Source organism: Myodes glareolus, chromosome 20 (genome assembly GCF_982192425.1).
Source record: "Myodes glareolus chromosome 20, mMyoGla1.1, whole genome shotgun sequence".
Classification (NCBI taxonomy): Eukaryota; Metazoa; Chordata; class Mammalia; order Rodentia; family Cricetidae; genus Myodes; species Myodes glareolus.
Genome location: NC_142045.1, coordinates 48265332 through 48292818, shown reverse-complemented (window position 1 = coordinate 48292818; position 27487 = coordinate 48265332). Strand labels below are relative to the sequence as shown.

General features: G+C 45.6%; 1 long non-coding RNA gene across 1 annotated transcript in view; it reads left to right on the top strand.

Annotated features, from left to right (window-relative positions):
- The first annotated feature begins 709 nt into the window (after positions 1 to 709).
- Positions 710 to 27487, top strand: part of LOC125397523 (uncharacterized) — a 56049-nt gene continuing 29271 nt past the window's right edge. The window contains exon 1 of the long non-coding RNA XR_007231079.3: positions 710 to 756. This is a non-coding gene — a long non-coding RNA (uncharacterized LOC125397523). The remainder of the gene's footprint in view (positions 757 to 27487) is intronic.

Genomic DNA, 27487 nt, shown 5'->3' with positions numbered 1-27487 from the left:
TTGTGACAACTGAGTAATACAGTCTGTAATATGTGGGTTTCTGGGTTTTGTTTTTTTACCTTGAGGGAACAAAGGCTCCCTCAAATGAGATACCGAGAACCTCAAAAGAGCCACCATGACAATACAAACTTTTATTTCATGTGCAGCTTTGTTACAGACACTCAGGAAGGGTTACCCAACAATAACAAGAGAGTCAGTCGGGTGATTGTTCAGACTCTCAGCCACTTGTGAGGTGGAGACGACCAGGAATGTGCGTAAATTGTTAAGGATGGATGCTGTCACCTGAGGCCAGCCTAAACACGCAGTGCAGACACCAGAAGATTCCCCCAGCACCTTTCAGCAGAGCTCTCCAGTGTACAACCAAACCTCTTTATTAAAAATGTGTTCTGCCATCTGTTGGCTATACAATATGACTTCCAACCCCCCACAGCCCCTTAAAAACCCATACCTAAATTTTCCAGGATTTGGTCATTATTAGTCAGAAACTTCAGATTCTGTCGTTACCAGATTTGAATTGGCTCATTAATTAGATAGCCTGCCCCCCTTCCTGTGCTCCAACCAGAAAACCTGTCCTTTGACCACATCAGAACACGCAGGGACACTAACTTCATATAGCTCTCTCTGATTGGCTTGGGGCCCAAGTGCACCATGGGAAAGACCTTGACAGTTGAGGTTCAGTTACTGACAGTTGAAACTGATGAACTAGACTTGGGGGTCCTGCTGATGAGTCAAGCTCCTGAGAAAAGAGGCAACAAAGTAAGAAACCAGGCATAGTGGGCTGGACTCTGCAGGGGGAACCTGGTGCTGGGGAAGTGTGGAGTGGCCAGGAACTGACCTGTGAGCCCACAAGGAGACCGTCGTCTAGGAAGGGGTAGGCTGTGTGCTTTGTAATGCGAAGGAGGTAGGTGATGACTGAACACAAAACCGAAATATAATTTGCGCTCCTGCCATTTCAGAGTTGGGACTAGAAAAAGGTGTGTATGTGTATCACTGTTGGAGGCAAGAGCCATGGAGACTGGGCCCAGGAGATGGCAGTACAGAAACTCTATCAGAAGGGAGTGCCCTGTGGGCAGGCCCACCAGAGTGCAGGGGAGCAGTGCTCCCCTCAAGGCCGAACTCCAGTTGTCCATCTTGTTTCTAGCTCTGCTTGAAGGGATGCAGAATTTCTAGATGGAAAGTTGTTAAGTCGTTCATGATAGTGTGTACCTGTTATCTCAGAATTCAAGAGGAAGCAGGAGAGTCGGGAGTTCAAGATCAGCTTCCATTACATGAGACAGTCTCAGAAAGCGAGGGAGGGAAGAGGGAGGGAGGACGGAAGAAGAAGGGGGAGGCAGAAAGAGTTTTAAATTAGTATATTTTTTTAGACAGTATCTCACTACGTAGTCCTTGGAACTCACAGGGATGCACCTGCCTCTGCCCCCTGAGTGAAGGGATAAAAGGTGTGAGCCACCACTGCCCAGACTTAAGAGTTTTAATTTTAAAGAAAGGATAAACTCTATCAGAAAATGTGGGGTGTAGGATAAGGAAAATGTGGTCCATTTACACAATGGAGTACTACACAGAAGAAAAAAATGACATCTTAAAATTTGTAGGCAAATGGTTGGATCTAGAAAGCATCATATTGAGCGAGGTAACCCAGACACAGAAAGACAATTATCACATGGACTCACTCATAAGTGGCTTTTAGACATAAAGCAAAGAAAGCCAGCCTACAATTCACAATCCCAGAGAACCTAGACAACAAGAGGACCCTAAGAAAGACATACATGTATCTAATCTATATGGGAAGTAGAAAAAGACAAGATCTCCTGAGTAAACTGGGAGCATGGGGACCAAGGGAAAGGGTTGAAGGGGAGGGGAGAGACAGGGAGAGGAGCTGAGAAAAATGTGGAGCTCAATAAAATCAATAAAAAGAATGGGGTGCAGCTACCAATACTGCAAAGCAGTCATATTTTAAAGTGACATTAACAGTAAGAGCTATGACAATTCCTGGTGTGGCCCTTGTTCTGTGACTGAGGGCCCCTAGGACGGCTCTCTGAGCATGTCACCAGTAAGCCCATGCAGCCAACAACCCTAGACTGAAACTGGAAAGACCCGTGTTTGGATTTGGAGTAAGAATCGTGTGATGGTGGATTTTAATTGCCAGCCTGATAGGATCTAGTGCCACCTGTAATGGGATGTCTGGGCATGCCTGTGGGGGTATATTGACTGGCTTGTTCATGGGGGTGTGTGGGTTGGGTTAAGTGAGGTGGGAAGACCCACTGTGGGTGACACTATTCTGTGGGCTGGAGTGCTGCAAAAAGAAAGTGAGCTGACTCTGTTCCCTGTGTGTGGATGTGATGGGACCAAGTGCCTCAAGCTCTTGCTGCCTTCACTTCCCCACTGTGGCCCTTGGGACTATGAGCTGCAGGAAACCCATAGTTGAAATTAATTTTCAACTATGTGGCTATTTGTAGAATTCATATGTGGTACATTTTACTTACCTCAAGGTAGGAAACTTCCACCTTGGTTCACTTTGCTTTTTGTTTCAAAATGGCTAGTGTTTGGGATTTGTTTCAGTTAGGTTTCTATTGCTGTGATTAAAAATAAGAAAAAAATAAAGGGAGGAAGGAAGAAAGAAAGAAAGGGAGGGGGAGGAAGAAAGAAAGAAAGGAAGAGAAGTAACTTGCGTGGGGTGGGGGCGTGTATTTCAGTTCACTTCTCTATCCCTAATGGAAGTCAGGGCAGGAGCTCATGGCAGGCACCTGGAGGCAGGAGCTGAAGCAGAGGCCGTGGAGGAGCGCTGCTTCCTGGCTTACCCCTCGTGGCTTGCTTAGCCTGCTTTCTTATGTAAGTCAAGACCATCTGCCCACAAGTGGCACCTACCCCTCTGTCAATCATTAAAGAAAATTCTCTGCAAACTTGCCTAAAAGCCGCCTTGATGGAGGCATTTTCTCAGCTGAGGTTCTCTTCTTAGGTAAAGTTAGCTTGTGTCAAGTTGACAAACAAGCTCAACTTGTTGAGATTTCTTTGGGAATTGAATATACACAACAATGTAAGGTTAAATGTGAAATACTTTTGGCTTCATAGGCACTCTATAAAACTAATTATAAGCCATATTTTTAGTGTGTCTGCATTTTTACTTCGGTCCAGGATGCAGAGCTACTCAATTTCAGCTTCATAATAACATTCAAAAACTTTGATTTAGTTTTTAAGTTTTGGATTTGAGATGTTTAATCTGCGTACATAAATGCTGCTAAACGGGTGTGATACACGCCCGTAATGACAGCACGGGGAAGCTGAAACAGGAGCAGTGAGTTCTTGGACGGCAGGGCTGCAGAACAAATCTGTATCTACCAGGATATGCAAGGCAATAGATGGCTAAGAATTTTCAGATAGGTATTCATCTTCACACTGGCTCTCTGGAACAGTGAGGTCAACACACCATGCATTTGAAAGTTAACATTCAAAGCAGACTAATTTCATTTTTCTCCTCACTCAGGAGAAAGAAGGTCGCTAGGAAAAGAAAAGAATTTTCTCCCAATGCTGTCGTGGCCCATTGCATCAGGTGACAGGGTCAGTAAGCGGTAAGGGCCATGGCAGGGCAGACACTCTTCCCAGGGTACCTCAGGTGAAGATGTAGCTCAGAGCAGGGGATATATTCCCCCCTGACTTATCCAAGTGGCTCTCAGAGGAATATGAACATACCCTTTGCTGAAGGTGAAGAAAAGTATGTGCTTGTTGAAAAAATCTCTGGCCTCCAGCTAGTTTTAGAGACGATGTGAAGGAGATATTTTTAGGATTGGCTTCATGCTTGCTCCAGGATACATGACTATTACGATATATCTATCTATCTGGAGAGAGAGAAAGAGTGGGAGGGGAAAGATGACAGGGTTTCATGTACCCCCGGCTGCTTTTAGACTCATTGTGTGGACAAAAATGACCTTGAACTTCAGATTCTTCAGCTTCCACCTCCCGGATGTTGAGTTGTAGGTTAGATAGGTGTATGCTATCATGCTCTTAGGCGCTGTGCTGCGGATTGGATGTTGGGACTTTGTACATCCTAAGTCAGCATGCTACTGAGTTACCTCTCTACCTTTAGGGGTGGTTTATTTTACTCAACAAAAAATATCACTGTCAGGCTGAGTATGTGACTTAATTCTGGTAAGCTTATCACTGGAAGACTGGGGTGGGATTATCTCCAGTTTGAGGCTAATCTGAGCTGCATAGCAGCATCCATTCTCAAAATGCCCCAAATCCAAAGCCCCTTTCCCTCTAAAAAAAGCCCCCCAACTTTGTCAATAGGTACTAAATATCATTCTCAAATAGGTTTCTATGCTTTGCAAGTAACTGTTTTTGTCGAAGTTAACCCATTTCAAATACACTGTATACCTCCTATAGTCTTTCTCCTGGACAGTGTTCTGCGGTTCCTCAGTGCCTACTTTGGTGTCAGAGTGCACTCTGTAAAGTGTGGCCTGTCCCCTGTGTTTTTCAGCCAGTTGCACTTTGGGTGAGCCCCCACGTGAGTTTTGAGTTTGATGAATACCTCCTCACTACATCACGGGGACTTTGCATTTTGAGTCCTTTCCGTCCACTGTCCTACATTCAGGGATGCAGGGTCTGAAGCCAGTGATAATGCAACCAGCTTGTACCACAACTGCCATCAAACCAACCATCAAACAGGCATGCCTGTGCTGCAGCAACAATTTTGCACTTCAGAATTCATAGGTGCAAGACATTTGCCAGAAGTGGTCACTGATTCTGCTTTATAATGGGAGCTCCTGGGAGGTAGTTTGAGTATGTGGTTTTGTTTGTAATGTATGCAGGCTAGAAGCACAAGCGTAGCCTCTGAGGGTTGGGGATGGGGCTGTTAAAATCCAAAGTGACAGGTACATTTTCACATGCTACACTGAACAGCTTCATACAGAGCGCAGGTGTCAATACCGTTGGGAAGTTGGGGAACACCAGGAGTTCGTAGAGGTAATATGAGGGGACGGTGGATTATCCCGAGTTCCAACTCACAAAAAGCACTTTTACTAATAGGTATTCTAAAGTTGCCTTTTACCCATTTTGTGTGTGAGCGCATGCCTGTGGACACACAGGTGCCATGGGGTGCGTGTGGACATCAGAGAACCGCTAGCAGGGTTGACTCTTCTCAACCAGCATGTGGAGCCAGGGGTTCGAATTTAGTCAATACCATTTTACTTGCTGGCCCCTTAACAGCATTTTCGAAAAAGCTTTTAGTGAGAAATAGAGTCAGGGTTGGTGTCACCTCTTTCGTTCACTTTCCTGGTTGGCACCCGGGGGACACCAATGTGGCGATCTGCTTCAGGGTTTCTGGGGCAGCAGGCACATCCTGGGTTAGAGACCTGGAATAGATCCTCTGACACATGACTGCCCTACAGAATTCCAATCCCATGGCCCATCATAGTAAATAACAAGTCACTATTAGGAGAATCTTAAGACCCGGGCAGAACCTGGAGGAATGGTGCATTTTGTTTTCTAATTCCTTCAGTGGCTACACAATGAGAGACTATTGGGGATGCTCTCTTGTCTTTGGTGACACAGGTGTCATGGGCAGTTGATGAAGGTTATGCTTTGTTCGTAATATCAGTATCTCACTATATCAAGGTACTGTGTCTTAACTGGAAGATGAAGTTGCTGATGCCTGATGACCCACGAGATAGCCCATGGTAGCTTTTTGATTCTGTGTTTTTCTATCAACATGAGCTGTCTGTAGGCCCAGTTCCACCTTTCTATTGTTAGAACAGACTACCTAATAGCTGGTCATTGGGCTTTATTACCAGCACCCACATCGTAAAAAAAAAAAAAAAAATCTGTTTTTCTACCTGTGTGGTTGAGCAAATTAATCTCCATAGTCCCTTCCTCTCACTGTGGTGGCAACCAAGAGGCCCACCCATAAGATGGAGGTCCCTGCTCGCTCATCTTCAGAGCGGCCAGAACTCTGACTTGATTTTCCCTGTTGTCTTAGGTTTCTATTGCGGTGAAGAGACACCATGACCAAGGTAAAAGAAAACGTCTCCTGGGGCTCATGGCTGCAGAGTCCATGGCCATCATGGTGGGGAGTGTGGTGGCAGGCAGGCCAGCATGGAGGGTGGAGAGTGGAGGAATGCACTGCTAGTTGGGAGTGGCAGGGGCTTCTGAAACCTCAAAGTCCACCTCCAGTGACACCTCCTCCCGCAAGGCCACGCCTCCCAGTCCTTCCCAACAGTCTCACTAACTGGGGACTGAGCATTCCAATGTGTGAGCCTCTGGGGTCCACTCTCATTCAGGCCCCCCCCCACCCCGCCTCGCCCACTACTACTCCCTGTCAGTATTCCACCACAGTTGGTGGGGCTGGTCAGCCAGAACAAGGGCTGAGAAACGGAGAAACTGGGAAGCAGCCAGGGACTCATCTTTGGAGGAGCGGCTTGTCAGGAAGGAGGCATAGGCCAGCAGGCACACAGGCCTTTGCTGATGCAGGGCAACCTTCTTTTTGATCCTCTGCTTTGGGCTGTGCGAACCCTGGAGTCAAGATGCTCTTTGAAGGCATCAGATGAGAGCAGAGAGGAGACGGTAGAGCTGGGCACCTCCTTTATCTTTTTTAAAAATGAATGTGAATGTTTCCCCGCTTGCGTATATGTGTATCAGGTACTTGTCCTGTGCCCCTGCCAATCAGGAGAGGGATTCCTAATCCACGGAAGTGGGGTTACAGATGGTTATGAACGTCTGTATATGTGCTAGGACCTGAATCGTGGCTTCTGTAAGAGCAGCGAGTGCTCTTCAACACTGAGCCAGCTTTCCAGTCCTGGGCACCATTTTTTTTTTTTTTTTTTTTTTTTTTTTTTTTTTTTTTTTTTTTTAGTAGGAAGGACTCGAAGGTTGTTGAACAGAAGAATCCACTTAGGGTGAGTCCCCTGCCTCTGACATCTGGCCTGACCAGTGGCTCCTGGCTAATCAGAGGTTCTCATGGGGCGGCATTCTACCCTGCATGTGCACGCACACATTTCCAGGTATTAAAACACAATAACGTGTGGTAAGATCCATGGAGCACTGAATGTGATGAAATCCTCTGTGATGGCTCCCAGGCCTTCAGGCCCTGCTGCAGGCCCTGGCGTCTTTAGCCCCTCTATCATCTTAGGCGCATCACACATCAGAATAAAAAGGCCACCGGATTTAAAGTTGTCACATTTCCATGTGGACTGCCTTTTGGAGGTGCTTTGACCTGTGTTATCCCAAGGGACTGTCCTGATGGAGATGTGTATGAAGAAACGGGCTTGCTGATAAGGGCTCATTAGCTACAAGAATACCAAACTGCTTGCTGACAGAGTCTGTGGTGCCATCCGGGCATGCTCTGAAGGAATTCACTATGGTGTATTCTTAGGAACACGGCATCCTGAGCAGCAAGGCTTGCTTAGAGCTGGTGAGGCTTATTCAATGGCCGGGAAGAATGCTAAACTCTGTGTTTAATATGTAAAGTGGAGCTGGTACCCATGGGAAGTTCAAACATTGCAGTTTAAAAGCCCAGGCAAGAGAGATGGCTCAATAGTAAAGGGTTGGGCTGTCCTCGCAAACATGAGGACTTGAGTTCAGTACCCAGAACCCAAACAAAAAGGTCAACTGTGTTACTGAGCACGTGCAATCCCAGCACCAGGGAGGCAGAGACAGTGGCTCGGAGGCTCACTGGCCAGTCAGCACGGGACCCTGACTAGAGCTGCTGTGATGGTCTGAGAGAAATAGCCCCCAAAGGCAGTGACACTTAGGTGTGGCTTTGTTGGAGTCGGAAGTATGTCACTGTGGGGTTAGGCTTTGAGGTCTCCTTTGTTAAAGCTGTATCCAGTGAGACAATCCACTTTCTGTTGTCTGCACATCAAGATGTAGCCAGCCCCTGTCTGCCTGCATGTCAGTATCCTCCCCACCATGATGATGGACTAAACGTCAGACACTGTAAGCCGCCACCTTACTGAAATGTGCTCCTTTCTTAAGACTCGCCATGGTCCTGGTGTCTCTTCCCAGCGAGAGGAACTCTAAGACAGGTGGCAAGGGGATGAAGAAGGGACAGACACACAGGCACATGTGCGGTGACATTGAGGCTCTGCAATGCCATCTGCTCTGCCGGGTCACCTACTTCCACCTGCAACCTGCAACCTCAGCCTGTTTATTAGGTAAGCCAAGGGGAGGGGCTAGCTAGTCTCCCTAGGTGGTCTCTGCTGACTGAGTAGTCCTGAGATTGCTAGGCTTTTCACACACTGGTCATTCATTGACATTTGGAGGGACGTTTTGTTGTTCCTTTGGAGCCTCACTCTGGTATTGCTTTACCACTCCTGTGGGATGAGGCATTGATGTCCCTAACATGGCCATACCCATGTCAACAACGTAACACACATCCACTCAGGACTTCATGTAGTCAGGGCTTTTGCTCCTTACCCACCTCCTCGAACAAGGCCATACCTACCAATCCTTCTTAAGCAACCAACAGATATCTAAATGCTGGAGAGTTATGGGGGCATCTCATTCAAATCACACACACACACACACACACACACAGGAGTGAATAAAGTCAACCCCCTGCCTCTTTGCTTTGCTTCACTTTTCTTAGAGACGAACTTGTGGAGCCTGCCACTTTGATGGTGGTGTCCTTTGTCATAGGAAGCTTTTCAGTTTCCCGAGGTCCCGTCTATTGTTGGTACAGACACATTCTTGGTCTCTTGAAAGTGTATCACTTGGGAGGAAAGAGTGATTTTGCTGGTGGAGTGCATACTTAGCATGCATCCTACTGAAGCAAACAGTTACAGCAAACCCAAGTGGTTTTCTTTTTAAACAACTGGGTGATTTCCAGTATACGCCCTTCCCCGTGTGACTGTCAGCATAGCCCATGAACATATTTCTCTACTTTAGGAAGCGCCCTTGCACCTTACACACCGGCCTAAACTCTGTCTTTACTGCCCTATCCTTAAATTTTGCATAAATAGAATAGATATATGTGGTCTTTGGGGTCTGACTTCTTTTTCTTAGCAAAGTATTTTTTTTTTGAGGTTTATTTTTATGTGTATGGGTGTTTTGTGGGCGTGTATATCTGCACACCAAGTGTGTGCCTGGTGCCTGTGGAGACCAGGAGAGGGTATGAAGTTCCCCAAGGCTGGAGTTACAGATGGTTGTAAACTGCCACATGGGTTCTGGGTAACAAATCTGAGTTTTTTGGAAGAGCAGCCAGTGCTCTTAACCATTGATTCATCTATGCAGTCCCTTACTAACATATTTTTAAGGCTTACCCATCCTTCTGCATGAATTTATCCATCACTGGAGAGCTGTGGTCCAGATCACAGGTGTCTCATGTACATTTGTTTGTATGTTCTGGTTGTAAAAATGTTTTGGCTTTTGCTTATTATGAATTATGATTCAATGAGCATTCAGTGGATACCCAGTCTTCACTTCTTGAGGCTGGATAGCTAGACATCGAGTTACATTGTCTTATGATAAATGAATATTTAACTGAGCAAAAAACCCTGCCAAATCATGGTGCAAACTAGTTGTTTTGCCTACATTCCAGCTAGTAATGCATGTGAGTTCCCCACCAGCACCGGGTTTTCTCTGTCTTGTTTACCATTGATGTATTTAGTGGCTGGGGGATGATGTCATATTATTTTCCTAATAACTTACAATAGTGAATACCTTTCTATGCAGCCTCTTAGCACCAACACATTCTACATGATGATGTGTTTATTCAGTTTTTTGTCCATGTTTTCCTGGGCTATTGCTTTTTTTTAATTTCTGTGTGAATTCTTTATATTCTGAAAACAAGCTGAACATGTCTCTGGGATGAAGCATTATGGCACTAGCTCCATCTAGTCTTCAGGATGATTGAAGATGTCATCTTGCCATTTGCCTCTCTGGCCACAGTTAGAAGTAACGTAGGTTAAATATGAAGAGCTGCGAGGTCCTCTTGTTTGGAGTGACCCCAAAGCCTGTTAACAGTGGCCTTGGTGCTGGGTGAATGGAGGAACACACCTTTAGTGCCAGCACTTGGAGGCAGCAGCAAAGGGATCTCTGTGAGTTTGAGGCCAGCCTGGTCTATAGAGCGAGTTCCAGGATATCCAGGGCTACACAGAGAAACCCTGACTTGAAAAAAAATAAGCCAAAACAAACACAGCAGTCTTATTGATTGACTTCCCCAGACTTTCCCAAGGTGCACTGTGAAGTCTTCCTCACTCAGAAGAGTAGGCGTAGATGTCCTGTTTTCCAGGACCGAATAGAGCATTCATTTCAGGGGAGCAGTCACTGGGTGGTGCAGGGGGAGTCTGCTGAGTGAACCAGGAGGAAGCATTTCCTGCAGATGAGGGTGCTGACATGAACATGCTCCCATGCTTGTCTCTCCCTTCTGGGCATGTTTCCTAGGTAATGAATGGAGCATTGTGTCTTAGCTGTAAGACACCTCAAATGATGTCAGTTGTTTTGTAAAGGATTTATTATCAATTTTAATTACAATAAAGTTACATTATTTCCCCCTCCCCTTTCCTTACTTTAGCCCCTCCCTTTCCCAGGGGGACAATATTCCACCATTTGAAATCAGTGTAATCTATTAAACATATTTCCTTGAGGTGATCTTGAAACTCTTCCCATGCTCCGTCCCACATCCCTTCTCAAAAGCATGGCTCCTTTACTGCACAAATACATAAATACAGCCTCCTGAATCCATTTTGTGACTGTATGCACAGGATTTCCGAGCTGATCACTTGATAGTGATAACCAGTTGAGGAACCCAGCAGTAGCCACTGCCTTTGTCTGGGGCAGGGAACCATGATATGGATTTCTCCATGCTGTATTAGCATGTCTGCTCGTGTTGTTATTGTTCAAGTCCCGTGTAGGCCGCCATACTGTTGTGGTGTCCTGGGTGCAGCCTCTTTGCCACATGCAGTCTGACAGGAGACGCACTGGTTCTCTTGCTCTGCAATCTCTCTGCCCTTCTTCCGCAGGGATCCCCGCAGCTTGGGTGCAGGAGTCATGCTGTAGATGTATCTATCAGGGCTGGGCACCCCACAGTCAGTTGTCCTTTGTTTGACCAGTTGTGGTTTTCAGGTCTCTGTTTCAAAGAGAAGCATCTCTGATGAGGGGTGAGAGTTACACTTCATTAGGCAAAGATGTTTTATGAGCTTTGGGTCTATAAGTATGATCATTTTAAATTGGTATTCTTTGGAGTTCAGTACACACACACTCACACACACACACACACACACACACACACACACACACATTTGGCAGTGCTCAATCAGAATGGTTAGCAGGTCCTTCACCACAGTCCCTCATTCCATAGGCCTCCCCACCAGCTTCCTGTTCTCCAGAGTGTTAGTGTACAATCCTCCCATCCATCTGGGCCCTTGTGTCCAACACCCATCTTCTGTCTGTTCCCCCCTCACAGTGCTTTCTAGACTCTAGGAACCATAGTTCTGATCTGTGCTTGTTTGAGAGCATCATTTTATTCTGTATGTTAGTGAGGGTGTGACTCACAGATGTCCTGAGGCTCTTTGTGCATGTTTGAGCGCAAGACCACATTGCCCCTGTCACTGGAGAAGTGTGGCCGTGACGTCTTCAGTGCCATATCACTGGTCACAGGGTAGCAGACCTCACTTAACACGTGCACGTCTTAAGTGGGTGAAATATGATGGCACTCAGGAAGGTGAGGCTGGAGGATTGCTTCAAGTTTGAGGGCATCCTGGGCTACCCATAACACCCTGTTTCTGGAAACAGAAACTTTTAGAGCTAAATGTTGCATGGTTTTGTCTTTTGAACACTTCCCGAGGTCAAAAGTATCGGCCTCACAGGCAGCTAGGACTGTGGGTTCTCACTTTACCCCCCTAGATAGCTCATAGCTGTTGTCTTCTTCTTCTTCTTCTTCCTCCTCCTCCTCCTCCTCCTCCTCCTCCTCCTCCTCCTCCTCTTCTTCTTCTTCTTCTTCTTCTTCTTCTTCTTCTTCTTTCTCCTTCTCCTTCTCCTCCTTCTCCTTCTTCTTCTGTCTTCATACTATGTAGCCTGGGCTAGCCTACAGTTACCTATGCAGATTAGACTGGCCTTGAACTTGAGGCAATCCTCCTTCCTCTGTCTCTGAAACAGAGTGCTGGCCTGCTTGGCCAGATCAGATTTTAAAGTAATTTTAAAAATTAATCTGTTAATTCATTTTATATGCATGGCTGCCTTTTACTGCATGTACAATCTATGCACCATGTACATGCTTGGTGCCCACAGAGGCCAGAAGAGAGCAAGAGATGCCCTGAATGGTTGTGAGTCGCCTTGTAGGTTCTAGGAATCAAGTCCAGGGCCTCTGGAAGGGCAGCAAGTGCACTTAAACATCAAGTCATCTCTCCACCCTCCAGTTCAGATTTTGTAATAATTGAATTCAGGTTTGGTGAGATTGGGGGGGTGGCGGGGTGAAGAAGATGAAATAGTCAGTTTGGATTATTTAGATTTGTGACCTGACAGATAGGTTGGCTTGTCATTCTGACTTAGTGACCAAGGCTGCTTTGAGGGGTTGGGAACAACTGTCGTCCCAGAGGGAGTGGAGAAGCTGAGGTCTGGGTGGGCCTGTCAGGTTGGGGTGAGCCTACATCCAAAAAACATTTCTGAGTGGATATTTGGAGAGAAACGATCCTTGCTGTATTCATATTGTTCTTTTTCAGAGGGAAGGTATCCTGTCATCTAAAATAAACACAATCCAATAAAGTGTGTTTCCTCCATGGGTTCTAGAGACGCCGCACTTTTCCATGTGTGCTTGCAGATACCTGGTAAAACTTTTGCTCTGGGGGTGCTGGGTGAAATCAGATCCTCTGAAGTTGTGGTGTTTCAGGTCCATTGAGACCTGAGCGACAGAACCGAGGGCAGCCTGAAGCACCTTCTATTCACCAGACTAAGGACACTGCTGGGAAGGTTTGGAAACTCAAGCCTCCTCTCTCCTTAGACCTTCTCTTCTTAGGATAAGGAGCATCTTGGAAACTTCCATCCTTGGAACTTCTCTCTTTAGGGTTAAGGAGACCCTTGACAATTCCTCCAATAGCACTTTACAGAACAGTAACAGAGCAAGATGTAGTACTACAAAATATCCATGACATTAGACTTTATAGAAAAGCTTTTGGAAGTTCAGAGTTAAGTGTTGCTGCTCCCCAGTGTGGCTCCCTCCCCCACCGCCCTCCTCCCCCATGTCACAGGTCCATGCTGTTACTGATGTTCAGGGTCACTCTAGGCTGCTTTTTCTGTCACCAAGGATGTGCACATATCAATACACTGTCAATCGTATTGCTGGGAAAATGTAAGTAAGGTCGACACGTTCAAGCCAGCCTGCCGCTTGCTTTTCTTCGCGGTCCACCAGGAATGTCTGCTTTGGGCAGTGTTGGCCTCAGTGCCCCCAGAGCACAACCAGAAATGCATTTAGTTAGCACCCTAGCCAAAACTTGTAGGTTTGACAATTACAAAAACGTATAAATATATACATTATATATATTATTTATATATTATATGTATATAGCATCTTTACTCATCTTTATTCACCTCTTTTTAGGGACCCTCTTACAGACAGACATGTATTTTGCACACACATAACATAGTGAAGTGCCACTTTAGCAGATTGATCTTTTTCATTTTCGCATTCCTTGTGCTCTTTCCTTGCTTATCCAGAAAACAATTTGGGGCATTGGGCATCTTCGCTGGACACATGGGCGACCCTTGGGGTGAGAGCTGGGACACAGGAAGTGGATGACTGTGTGTCTTTACCCATCCTGTGTGCTTTGTTTTTGCCAGTGGCTGTTAACTTCATGTCTGGCTCCTTTTATCTCTCTCATGCACCAGCAGATCTAATAAGAGCTTGTCTATAACTGTGTAAGTTGTTGGAATATTTTTGGAGAGCCCTTGACAGCAGCTACTAAAAATTTAAAGGTTCTTACCTTTTGACCCTGTAACTTCTGCAGTGTGGCATGGAAATACCATTGAAACCTGGAACCAGCAAGCCTGTTATGCAAATGTGAGGAGCCTATGTAAATTCCACATTCAGTCTATGGAATTGCAGCCTTCGGAGGCAGCTCAGTGAGAGGATTGTCTTTTAACTCTTGCAAAGGTCTGGGGTTGTTATTTTCCAGGGAATAGAAAAATGCACAGGCAGAGCAGAGAAGAGGGCTGTGGTTGAGGGGAGCATGGGGTGGCTGTGGGCGTGGGGGAGGGGGTTCCCACGGTGAGTGCACCTCCTCCTACCTTCTCAGTCCTACAGTCCCTGTTATTCTTACTGTGTTCTCCACTGTTCCATGGTAAGTTGTTTTATCATTTTTTCTCATCCAATTTTTTTTATTGGTGTTTAATAGTCCTTGAGTTTGAGGAGGGTTTATTATCGTGTGTGTGTGTGTTTAAACTAAGAAAAGTAAATTAGCAGAAATGTAAGCAAACTAAGAAAAAGGTTAGCCTTTTGAAGGTGAAAATTGTCAGGGGAGGAGGGCAGTTGGGTAAGACACAGAATGGAGAACTTGTGTGTTGTTGGGAGGAGAAGCTTGTGAGCCATGTGGGAGACCTGTGCCTGGGGAAGCAATTTCTCTCCCAGATTTTCTCTCCCCAACCTCTCAGCAACACTCCCCAGAGGTGCCCCAGCACCCATCCCCTTTCTTCCCTCCACTTCCAATCCTACATTGGAAGAGGGTCCTATCCCTCCTACTCCAGCCTACTCACCTTTCTCCACCCTCCCCACATGACTGCGGCTCTCTCTCCTGTCACTGGTGACCTCTTTGCTTCATCTGAGCTCCCAGACTTTGATTTGTGAGACGTTGTGACTACTGTATTCCCCTCAGGCAATTTAAAAAAAAGTAATTCATTCATTGTTCAAACCCAGAAAATGCAGAAATGAGCAAATGATCCTTGTTCTTTTAATTTATAGACGCCGCTATTGCTTTCTCACTCTCTCTGCTCCCCTCTCCTTTGAGGCAGGGTCTTGCTATGTAAACCTGGCTGGCCTGGAACTCTATGTAAACTCAGCTGGTCTGGAACTCACAGAGATCTGTCAGCCTCTGCCTCCTGAGTGCCGGGATTAAAGGCCTAATGACTTTTTCCATTGATTATATATCCTCCTGGGTTCTTTATACATGTACCACAAATTCATTTGTGCTTGTACTTCTTATAGAAATGTGGGTTCTTATTTTCTCCCTTCCTAATGCAAGTAGTGGAGATCATGCGCAGTGCCTGGCTTTGTACTGTCTCTCCCAGTGAATGAAGACAATTGACCTGCGTAGACATAGGTGTCTTTTGGTATCAGACATGACCTACATTTTATCTTTGTTTGTTTTTTGTTTTTTGAGACAGGATTTCTCTGTGTAACAACTCTGATCATCCTGGAACTCACTCTGTAGACCAGGCTGGCCTCAAACTCACAGAGATCTGCCTGCCTCTGCCTCCTGAGTGCTGGGATTAAAGGTGTGCACCACCACCACCGGCGCATGCCCCGTGTTTTAGTGAAGTACTGCCCATTTCTTAAAGCTCCTCCTCTTTCATTGCTAGGCTCATTCACACTGCTGCTGGGCTAGCATCCAAACTTCCCAGGACTGCCTGGAACATTACAGGCTTCATCTATTCCTACGCTTCGCTCTCCTCCCCTCCAGCCTGCAGGAACCCCTGGCCACAAGCCCCTCTTGGATCTCTCGGTCACACTTCACTCCCATAGCCTAGGATAAGCACTCAAACTGCTGAGCATGCTGTCCATGACTGGTCTGTCTGCTTTTCTTATAAGGTGGCGAATCCTAATGAGGCAAGAGATGGACCTAATTAATTTCCACCCATATGCATGAAATGGACAGGACATAGTCTCAAGCAAGCCCACTGGCTGAACAGTTGATGAGACTATCTGGAGCACCGTGTCAGAGTGGCCATGGGGTCTCACAAGATCCCTTATATTTGGGGTGACGCTATAAGCAGAGATCAAGCTGGCAGACAGAGATGAGCTGTTATTTTTCAGTGTGGCGATTCTAGGGTTTAACAGGACCTAATGTGGGCAGTTAGGTATGTGCTGTGGGAGCTTCAGCTCTCTAGACAAATAATTCCGAGTTGTCTGAACACTTGATTGATGTCAGGCTGTGTGAGAGCAACCGTCCATTATCAGCAGTGAGAGGGTACCTGCCACTCACCAGGGTATGGGCGGAGAAAAAGCTGGATGAAGGCGAGGGGACCCGAGTATTGTTTGGGGTCCAAAGGAAGAAGCTTTGGGCAATAATGTAGGGGTCACCAAGGTGAGGGCAGAGGGTTAAACTCGGGATTTAACAATTCGGAGGTCTATGGTGATGCTAGTAGTGCTAGTGGCGATGCTAGACTTCAGCATGATGGTGCTAAGGTGTGGCTGGCAATTAAACGGCAGAGGAGCCTTCCAGGAGACGTGGTTGCCGAGAAGTAAGTCTGGGACATCAAGTCAAGATGACCTGACTCTAAACTTCCTCCCAAGTCAGAGGTAGGAGAGTGGGATGTTTTAGGAAGGTACAAAAAAGTCACAAAACCGACGCACAACCCCATCGTGACAGTCCGAAAGTGCTGCTGGTCCTCGCCGGCCTTTTCCCGGATCCTAGCTGGCTGCGGAGACTGAGCGCGCCTTTGCCTTTGCATTGCAGGATTTGGCTCCAGCATCTGCCCCAAATTAATTGCCACGGTTGATTTGGCTGATGTAATTGGCGAGACCCTGTCTCCTTTCTGCTCCCCGGGTATTTCTCCATATGGAGTTATTTAATTAGACAGAAATAAAACTCCTCATTCATTCATTCAGCAGAGATTTATTACTTGTCCATGGTGTAGACTGTGCTTGCTGCTGAGGGGCGGGGCAGGCCTATGACAGACACACCACCCTTCACGCTGGAGTGGCCTCATTTACAGAGAGGCTTCACTCCCACTGGCATAGTAACAGGTACTGAACCCATTTTTTTCTTTTCTTTTTCTATTTTATTTCTTTATTTCTTTTTCTTTTCTTTTTTTTTTTTTTTGGACATGAGCACACTTTCAGTATACACTTGTACAACTTCTCACTTGGTGATATTTGCCCTCAACATTAAAAACCCTCCAGAAATGTGTCCCTTCATGCTTGCCTTTTAATTTTTTTTTTAATTCCCCTCATGGTCATAACAGTACCAAGTACATCTTTAAAATTCAGCTCCCTACCTATCTTACAGATTTTCCCCAAACAAACAACAAAACAAAACAACAACAAAACCCAAACAAAGCCAACTCCCAAAAATTTACTGGGTCTGTAACATGAACTTCTAAAATCCACTCAACACCTGCCATCATGGCGTCCCAGAAAGTTCCCACTAATTTAAAGAGAACAACAGGGTGCAGATTTGTCCTCCCTCCCCCTTATTTGCTGAACAAAGGAAAAAGCTAAAGACCTAAAAGACAGCAAAGGTTTCTGAGAAGTTGGTAGTGGTGAGACAGGAAGGTTCCCTGCTGAGGTGCGTTCAGGGTGTGCCATGGGGTGTGCCACAGTGCCTGCCACAGTGCCTGTCCAGCGCTGGTGCAGTGTTTGCACAGTGCTTGTGCAAGGCTTGCTCAGATGTGAGGCGAAGACTCCTGCGGCTTATGGAGCCATTTCGTTACAGGGCAGAAAACACTCACTTTGCAGAGAAGGATGGGATAAGGGGAGGTGGCCACAAAGCCTGGGTGGAAGATGCACACGGCAGAAAGACTTACAGATGCTCAGGCAGTGTCACGCCACATGTTGCTGATGACAGTAAAGTGGGCACTTGATCTGTGTTCCCGGAACCCTGTTCCAGGGCTCAGTGAAATCGAGAATTCCCAATTATTTGATTATTTTGATGAATGTTCCAAATGAGGAACTCCAGGTCAGGGTTTGTCTCCGACCTAAATTATACAGTGCAGTTGTCTACAGTGATGAAATTAACCAGCTGATTGCCAAATCCCCCTTTCTCTCCATCCCCTGTGGACGCAGCTTACAGAACTAATAGCTCGCTGGACTCTGCCCCAGTCTATTTTGGGATAATTGATGCCTTTGTACTCCCATCCGTGCAGCTTGGTATCAAACACTGCTGCTTTGTACAGAACATGTCAGTTGGCGATTTATTACCTCAAAATGCGCCCTGTCTCCCATGAAAGCTTATCAATCGGCACGTTGGAGGCAATTTTCCAGACATCCTCAGGAAAATTCTATTTTATTGCTATGGAAAATATTTGATTCTTTATGTTTTTCTTCATTACATGAAGCCATGCGGGTTTGGGATGGGCATGACTTTCTCTCCCCCTCCTTCCATGACTTTAGAGCATGCCTGTGTTCACGGGACACTTAGGATCAATGACCTTAGCTTCATAAAGAACAAGGAAAACACATTACAGGGAAATGATGGTGAGGAAGCACTTCAGTCTTTACGGTGTAAAAATCTCCTCCCTAAGTGTCCTGAAGCTAACTTGGGTCTGAAGGTCTATGAACTGGCCTTGGTGCTGCGTGGAGCTTCCTTTCTATGCTCGTTTGTTTCTCTGTGTGTCTGTGTACAGGTGTATACAAGTGTATGTTGCACATACATGTGTGTGTGTGTGTGTGTGTGTGTTTACGTCTGTTTGCACACATGTAGAGGCCAGAGATCAGCTTTGGCTCTCATTACTATTTTTTTTTTTTAAAAGATAGTGTCTCTTGCTAGCCTGGGGCTCGCTTATTTTGTTAAGCTGAGCAGCCTGTGAGCCCTGGGGATCCTCTGTCTCTGCCTTCAGCTGGTTTACAAGTGTGAACCACTGGGCAGAATCCTTTTCCTGGTGCTGGAGATGGAACTCATGTTTCAAACTTTGTGAGCAGTTGTTACCACCCGCTCTGTCTCCCAGGCCCCGCCCTGTGCTCTGAAGCCGCTCTTTGCCACCATTTACCTTTGTGTTAAAGAGATACAAGCAAGCTAGCTGATTCCTCGGTTCTCACTCTCCAAGGCTCCCAGGGCTCAAGGTCTCTGCTCTTGAATAACCTCCTCCTGCTTTAGTTTGTCGGCAGACCACTCTAGCTGGATCGTTGCTTTAGTCTGAGCATGCTCAATTGCAAGTGCATACTGATAGAGTCGGTTGCTTATGTCCAGCATGGCTTTGGCATGGGAGACTTGTCACATGCTTGCATGACTAAGCTTTTAAAATGGCAGCAGATATCCCTTTGCTCTTGGGTTTGGATTTGGTCCCTGGTTCAAGTCTCAGGACTGGCCAGGGTAACAAGTTAGAATTGGCCTGGTTGCACCAGGAATGGGGGTGGGTGTGCAGGACGCAGGACGCTTGTGGAGACAGACCTTCCTGATTTTGATCCCCCACTCCAAATAGAAGAATCATCTCACCATGTGGTTCAGGCTGCCTCCAACTGAAGATGCTCTTGTCTCAGCCTCCCCAACCCTGAGCTTAGGCACAGTTTTGAGTTTACCTATTTGTTTACTTCCCCCCTTTCTATTTATTTAGTTTTTGAAACAAAAAGATCTGGAAACTTGAGGTTTTGGGTCTTGCTATCTGATGCACATCTATGACTCAGGTGCACAGCACAAAGCCTGCAGTCTCCTGGGGTCCAGTTCTCAGGAGCAGATGAAGGGACCACGGCTCCGTCTCCGGGAGAGGAGCAGGATGTTACAGTCAACTGGAGGTAGAGACACAGGGGCCTGAAAACACACTCTGGAATTACCTGGGGAGAGTCTCCACGGAAGTTTACCTAGATTGGGGTGGCTGGTGGGCGTGTCTGTAGGTGTGTCCATGGGGGGCTGTCTTGATTATGTTAATGAGGTGGGAAGCCCTCACTGTGGATGTGCTCTTCCTGGAGCAGGGGATCCTGGGATGTGTAAGAGCTGAGTGTAAGTGCACGCTTCTCTCAAGTTCCTGCTGCTGTGACGTCAGGTCAGTCGTTGCCATGAGAGAACGTACCTTGAACTGTAAGCAAAACAAACGCCTTTTCTTTAAGCGGCTCTGTCAGAGGATTTTCATCACAGCAATCATATTAGGAGAGCAGCTGATCACTGTCTGCTATGTTGGGTTTACATGATATTTGTGGTGTTTTAAACAGTTCCTCTTCCTCTTTTCTTCTCTTTTCTCTTGTCTTTAAAAACAGTTGTGAGTAAATTCTTCCACAAGCTACAGCCCCAATGCTTCAAATAGCAGACAGTAGGCATGGACAAAGGGATTTCAGGGACTATTTGTTACTTTTGGAGACCATCATGCCAGGTCCTAAGGGGAAGGTCTGTCACCCAGTCAAAGGGCCCTGTCTTTTGAGGATGTGCGCTATTTCTACTCATAGTATCAAGCAGAATATTTACTTGGTCTGGCCTGTTTTAGATCCATTCATTTATTGCTTGAAGTTCTGAGATTCAGTTGTCAGCAGCAATGGTAGAGACTGAATTTATCTCTGGTCCCAGTTACTCAGAATTCCCAAACATGGTTTCTTTCCGAAGCTTGCCTAGACTTTGATGAGCAGTTACCGGTTGGTGGGCTGCTGGTGACTCCAAACAGCCTCCCTTGATGTTGTGAGGAAATAACATTGTTTATTTGCTCTCCCAGCTTTAGTGTGGTTCAGGGAACAGAATGTTTCCATGGCCAGAAAATGTAAACATTGTTGATGGTCTTACCATACCTATTGTTACTTCTCTGTTACTATGTTACAACACCATGACCCAAAGAAACCTGTAGACGGAAGTGCTTATTTTGATTTATGGTTCTAGGAAGAGTCGTTAGGGCAGGGTCAGCACAGGGGCAGGACGCACTAGGCACTAGGGAGAAGCAGGTTGGCCACATTTGCAACCACACACAAGAAGCCGAGAGCAGGGAACAGGCAGAGGCTATCAACCCCCAAATCCTACCTGCAGTGACACGTTCCTTCCAGCAAGGCTCCACCCCCTGATCGTTCCATATCCTCCCCAAACAGTGCCACCTTTTGGGGGACCAAGTGTTCAACTATCTAAGTCCATGGGGGGCATTTCTCATTTGAACCCCCACACCTCAGCTCTTCATAATTTTTTCTAGTCACTTTTGTGCAATCATGGTATCTCTAGGTATTGAAAGCAGAGAATGGAAAATTCAGCTTTTGAACAGAACCATAAAGAAATATAATGAGCTTCTCAAATCAAAGGAGTTTTTCTGTTTCTGTTCATGTCACCTGCCAAGTCTTTGTTTAAAAAGTTCTTAGAGGAAGATACTCTGACTAGCCCGTGTGACTTCATGAAGGGAATTTCCATTGCTTGTTAAAAGTCCACGTGTCATTAATGACGGCTTGTAATCACGAAACACATTTCTCTGATGGCTTCAAGCATTTTTCTGAGACAGGTAACTTCTGCCTCCCAGAAAGCTCCTTATTAGAAAGGAGAACAATCTGCCTTTCCCTAACTGCTCCAAGGCTTCCCTCCATACCCTGCTCGGTTGTAAAGACATGATACATACCTTCAAGGTCTCCAAACTTAGTACATTCTGATAACCCTTTCACTGTAACTGGCACCGTATCTGCCTTTTGCATCCATTGAGCTAACAGCTAAGTGTTCGTTTAGTCAAATCTTAATATGGAGGGAACAGGAAGAGCCCGCAGCTGCATTTTTGTTGACTCCTTTCTTCCGTGTATTACTAAAGCACGTTCTGTCACCTATGACTGGGAGTGCCAGTGGGGACAGATGTGCCACACAGAGAGCCCACAGCATGAAGAGTGGAGGTGGTAGCTCCTCTTCTGAGCCAACTTCTGCCCACCTGAATGGGTGGGCTTTCTTCCCAGTGACTCCTTTTGCTACCGTGTGAGGGGACGTTTGTCAAATGCAATCTATCTAGCAATGCTAAGATGATGTTAAGGTTTGCAGTTATGAGGTAGCAATGCATGGTTTCATGGTTAGGGGAAACACACCATGAGGAACTGTCTTAAAGGCTTGCAGCATTAGGAAGGTTGAGAACCACTGTCTGAGACCTTTTTTTTTTTTAAAAAAGGTGTGCAACTTGTTACTTACTTGAAGGAGAGGCTCTGACTGGGTTTTTAAGAACTTGAGGCTGTTTAGTGGAAAAGAACAAAAGATAAAACCCAACCCCCTGGTGCTGAGACATAACTGGAATGCAAGGTCGATCACATACATGCTTGTTTACTCACATACGTTGGTTTGTACACATGGGAGCACAGAAAGCATGATGTAGTCTGAGGAGATCGAGTTTTTAGTCAAGTTGAGTGATGCACCATGACGTACCAGCACCTAGCAGGTTGATGCAGTAGGACTGTGAGTCCCAGGGTAGTCTGGGCCACATAGTGAGATATTATCTTTTTCTCTTGAATATCTATTTTATTTTTATTTGATGTTTATGGATGTTTTGCCTACATGTTCATCTGTGTGCCCCATTATGCAGTTCCCCTAGCAACCAGACGAGGGTGTCAGGTCACTTGAAAGTGGAGTTAAAGGCAGTTGTTAGCTACCATGTGGTGCTGAGATTTTGAACATTGTTCTCTGGAAGAGCAGCCAGTGTCTTTATTGCTGAGCTGTTTCTGCGCTTCTCAAGACACGTGTCTTAAAAATCCAAAATGGGCTGGAGCGTTGCCTTGGCAGTTAAGGGCACTTACTGTTTTTGTAGAGGACCAGAGGACCTCATTTGCTTCCAGAACTCCCAAGATGGCTCACAGTGGAGCCGGGTGGTGGCAGCACACGCCTTTAATCCCAGCACTCGGGAGGCTGAGACAGGTGGATCTCAGTGAGTTCGAGGCCAGCCTGCTCTACAAAGCAAGTTTCATTTCGGGTGGGTTTAACACTCTCTGACCATCTCTGGTTTCCACACACCCATAGTACACATCCATACACGTCAGGCACACACACATATTGTTTTTTTTTTTATTATAAAAACCCCAAACCAATCAAACAAAAAGGATGATGTTTCTAAGTGTTTCCTCAGGAGGCATGCCCAGGCACTATCTTTAAAGTCCTTTAAAGTTGCCAGGTGTGATTGTTCACAACTTTAACCCCAACACTTCATAGAGACTGGTGGATCTGAGTTAAAGGCCATCTTCGTCTACATGGCGAGTTCTACGCAATCCAGCGTGTGGTGTTTCGAATAAGAATGGCTTCCATAGGCTCATATGTTTACATACTTGGTCCCCAGTTGGTAGAGCTTTAGGAGGAAAGATTAGGGATGTGACCTTTTTGGAAAAGGCGTGTCCCTGGGCTTTGAGGTTTCAATGAACTAGTGCCTCTCCCAATGTCTCTGCCTCCTGCTTGCAGTTTGGGATGCACCATCTCAGCTGTTCCTGCTACCGTGTCTTTGCTCCGCCATCATGGATGCTAACCCTCTGAAAACATGAACTCAGTTAAGCTTTCTTTTCTAAGTTGCCTTGGTCATGGTATTTAATCAGAACAGTGGAACAGTGACTAATGCACAGGGCTACCTAGTGAGAGCCTGGATGGAAGGAAAGAGCCTTGTTTGTTTGTTTGTTTTTGAAACAGGGGTTCTCTGTGTAACTTTGGAGTCTGTTCTGGAACTGACTCTGTAGACCTCGAACTCACAAAGATCCACCTGCCTCTGCGTCTGGAGTGCTGGGATTAAAGGTGTGCGCCACCACTGCCCAGCTAAAATATCCTTTAAATTACGAATTTGTTTTCAGATGTTCCTCTTGTATGTAGCACATTCTTTTTCTCCTTTAATGGTTTTATTTTTATTTTATGTGCATTGGTATTTTGCCTGCATGTATGTCTGGGTGAGGGTGTCAGGTTGCCTGGAACTGGAGCAACAGACAGTTGTGAGCTGCCATGTGGGTGCTGGGAATTGAACCTGGGTCCTCTGGAAGAGCAGTCAGTACTCCTAACCACTGAGCCAACTCTCCAGTCCCAATGTAGCATTCTTAACCCTTTCCCCAAATCAACAGTCTCTGTGTCCTAATCAGTGAGATGAAGTCCATTTATTGTGATTACAGACTTATTTCTATTATTCTGCATGTCTGTTTGTACACTTGGTCTGAGAAGCTATCGCGTGGTCTGAGAACCTATTGCGTTGTCTGTGTTTCCATGCTTGCTTTGGTGGGAAGGTCCTGAGCACCAAACCCAGGGCCTTACGTTGGCTAGGTGCCTGCTCCCCCACCAGCCCAATCACAGCTGTCTTCCATGTGCTTTGCATGGCTGCTTGGCTTGTTTCTGAGACAGATCCTTCCTTTTCAGCATACAGTAGCCTCAAACTCACTGCAATCCTCCTGTTGCAGTCTCTGCAGTGCCAGGAATACAGGCAGGAGACACCATGCCTGGCTGTTGTGTAAGTTCATTTTCTCATTTATTATTTATTTCGAGGTTTATTTTTCTCAATGAATTCAAATTTATCTTGTAATTAGTTCTCTGAAAGTTTTCCGCAATCTGTTTGGTTGTATTCACCTTTCCCTTTCCAGATCTACCTCATCCTTCCAACCCGGCTGTCTTAGTTTGTGTTGCTGTGATAAAGCACTGTGACCATGGCAACCTTAAGGAGAAAAACTTTATTGGTGCTTTACACGGGGATACAAGTCTATCACTATCATAGTGGGGAGCCTGGCAGCAGACAGGCAGGCGTGGTGCTAGGACAGCAGCTGAGCGCTCACATCTCCACCCACAAACTGGGAGCCGAAAGAGCTAACAAAATGGTGTGAGGCTTTCGACACGTCAAAGCCCAGCCCTAATGATATATTTTCCCCAGCAGGGCTACATCACCTAATCCCCCACACAGCCACCAACTTGGGACTAAGCATTAAAAATGCCCAAGACTTAGAGTTGGCATCTCATTCAAACACTGTACCACCTAATTCTGTGTTATTAAAGAAAATAAAACCTTTCAAGATCAGTTTGTGTTGCCTAAATATTCTTGGCTGTGTGGTTGTCCCCTGGAGTGAGGTCAACTCATCTCTTAGAGAGAAAATAGTCTCTCCCATTCCGGGAGCTAACAGGTGCCCATAGCTCCAAGGCAGTGGTGGGATTGTGTGCCCAACACTCCCCTCTCCGCGCTGGGATGTGGTCTGGCTGGGCTTGCACAGGTTCTGTGCATGCTGTTCCAATTGTTCCAAGTTCTGTATCCAGAACTTGTTTCTTGTAGTCATCCAGTGTCTCGACTCTTACACTCAGCTTGCCCTCTCTTCCTGATTCCTGAGCCTTGGGAGGAAGGTGCAGAACACATGTTCCCTTTAGGGCTGAGCGTTCTTCAGTCTCTTTTTCTCTGCACGCTGGCCAGCATGGGTCTCTGTGTTAATCAGAGTTTCTCTGTGAGGGGTTGACAGATGCATTGATCTATGAGTCATTAAGAGCTGGTTTAATGCTTTTTAAGTTTAAAAACAAAGTTTAATTATTGCTTATGTGTATGTATGTACATGTGTGAGTGTGGTTGCCCAAGGAGGCCATAGAAATTCTTTGGATACCTAGGAGCTGAAACTAGATGGAACTGTGAGCACATGAAACACATGGCTGCTGGGAACTAAATTTAGGTCCACTGGAAAAGCAGGAAACACCCAACCTCTGAGACATCTCTCCAGTTCCTACTTCCTCATTTCTTGACTTGTAAAAATTGATTACATTGAATTCTTCTTCTCCTTTAAAAGATTCATTTATTTATTATGTGTACAGTGTTCTGCCTGCATGTCTGCCTGCAGGCCAGAAGAGGGCACCCGATCTCATTACAGATGGTTTTGAGCCACCAAGTTGTTGCTGGGAATTGAACTCAGGACCTCTGGAAGAACAGTCAGTGTTCTTAACTGCTGAGCCATCTTTCTAGTCTCTGAATTGTTTTTTTAAATTATATATATTCTTTGCTAATTGCAGATATAAATACAGTGTATTATATAAATACAGTGTATTCAGAGCATATCCACTCCTCTTCCCTTCTCCGACTCATGCCAGACTGTTCCCAAGTCACGCTCCACCAACTATGTGGATTTTCTTTTCTTTTTTATTTTTTTTTTTAAAAAAAAAAGATTTACTTTTATTATTAAAAATTCTGTGTGACCAGGTAGTGGTGGCGCACACCTTTAATCCTAGCACTAAGGAGGCAGAGGCAGGTAGATTTCTGAGTTCAAAGCTGGCCTGGTCTACTAAGTGAGCTCCAGGACAGAGAGGGCTATACAGAGAAACCCTGTCTTGAAAAACAACAGCAACAGCAGCAGCAACAACAACAGGTATGTTTTTCTCTATGTAGGTGTGTGCATGTGAATGTGTGTGCCGACAAATGTTGACTGCGGTTTCTGTCCTGCCCGGTCTTGCAGCCGTTCAGCCCCACAGAAACACACAGAGGTCTACATTAATTATAAACTGATTGGACTAGTAGCTCAGGCTTCTTATTAACTATTGTAGTTTATATTAGCTCATAATTCTTGTCTGTGTTAGCCACGTGGCTTGGGACCTTTTTCAGCAAGGCAGTCACATCTTGCATCTTTTGCATCTGGGTGAGGACTCCAGACTGAAACTTCCTCTTCCCAGAATTCTTGTTGCCCTGCCTATACTTCCTGCCAGGCTACTGGCCAATCAGCGCTTATTTAAAATATAAGTGACATGGTACAGACCATTGTCCCACAGCACACAAAGGCCAGAAGATCAGATATCCTCAAAACTGAAGTTGCGAATGGTTGTGAGTTACCAGACAAGGATGCTGGGACCCAGGCTTGGGTTGTCTTAGAGTACATGCTCTTAACAGCTGAACCATCTCTCCAGCCACATTGAATTCTTCTTCATGGGGATTCACATTTTATAGTCTATTTATAGATTTTTGGCAGTTATTTAAAATTATATTAGCAATGTATCCATCCCTTAATCATTGTGTCCTGTTTCTTCTTCCTCTTTTTTAATTTTGGTAGTTCTCTCAGATGTTTTCCATGCTTCTTTCTGTGATAATTTGTACTATGATTTCTGGGTTCTCATTTATTTTTAAATCTTGAAGACAGTTGAGTTAGAATTCTGAGTACTAATGAATCCACATATTCTTTTTAGGTAAAATTTCAATTGTTTTCCATATTGTTTGTTTCATTTGGCCTTTATTATTCCTCTGTTTCATTCTCAACTACCTCAACTATAAATTCATTTATACATTTATATTTTCACTATACTGCTTATACTATTTTGAATATGTTGACATTAATTATCATATGGTTTATCTTCCATGTTGACTAGTCTGCATCTGCCATGCCATTGACTACATAAGGTGGGAAATTGAGACAGCTGATCCCTTTTTTAATTGCATACAACCACGTGTATTCACACGCTTCACATGTTCTTGGTACAGTGCTGGCATTTTCAGCCTGTCACTGGTATGCCTCAGAGACACCAGTGTGCATCTCTTGATTCCACATTCAGTCCCGCAGTCAAGGAACTGACACCGTGAACACCAAAGATCAGGGATCTTTCTTCATTTTCTGGCGAGCATCATTCCTATATCCCTTTGATTATCTTCCTGTGGTACTTGCCTCCTCCTGCTGACATCCCAATACCCTTCTTCTCTAGGCTTAACCTTGCCAAATTCCAGATTCACTCCTGACTTGAACAAAATGTCTATGTGCAGCATTGCATCCTCTCCTTGGGCCTTGGACTCATCCATCCATCCG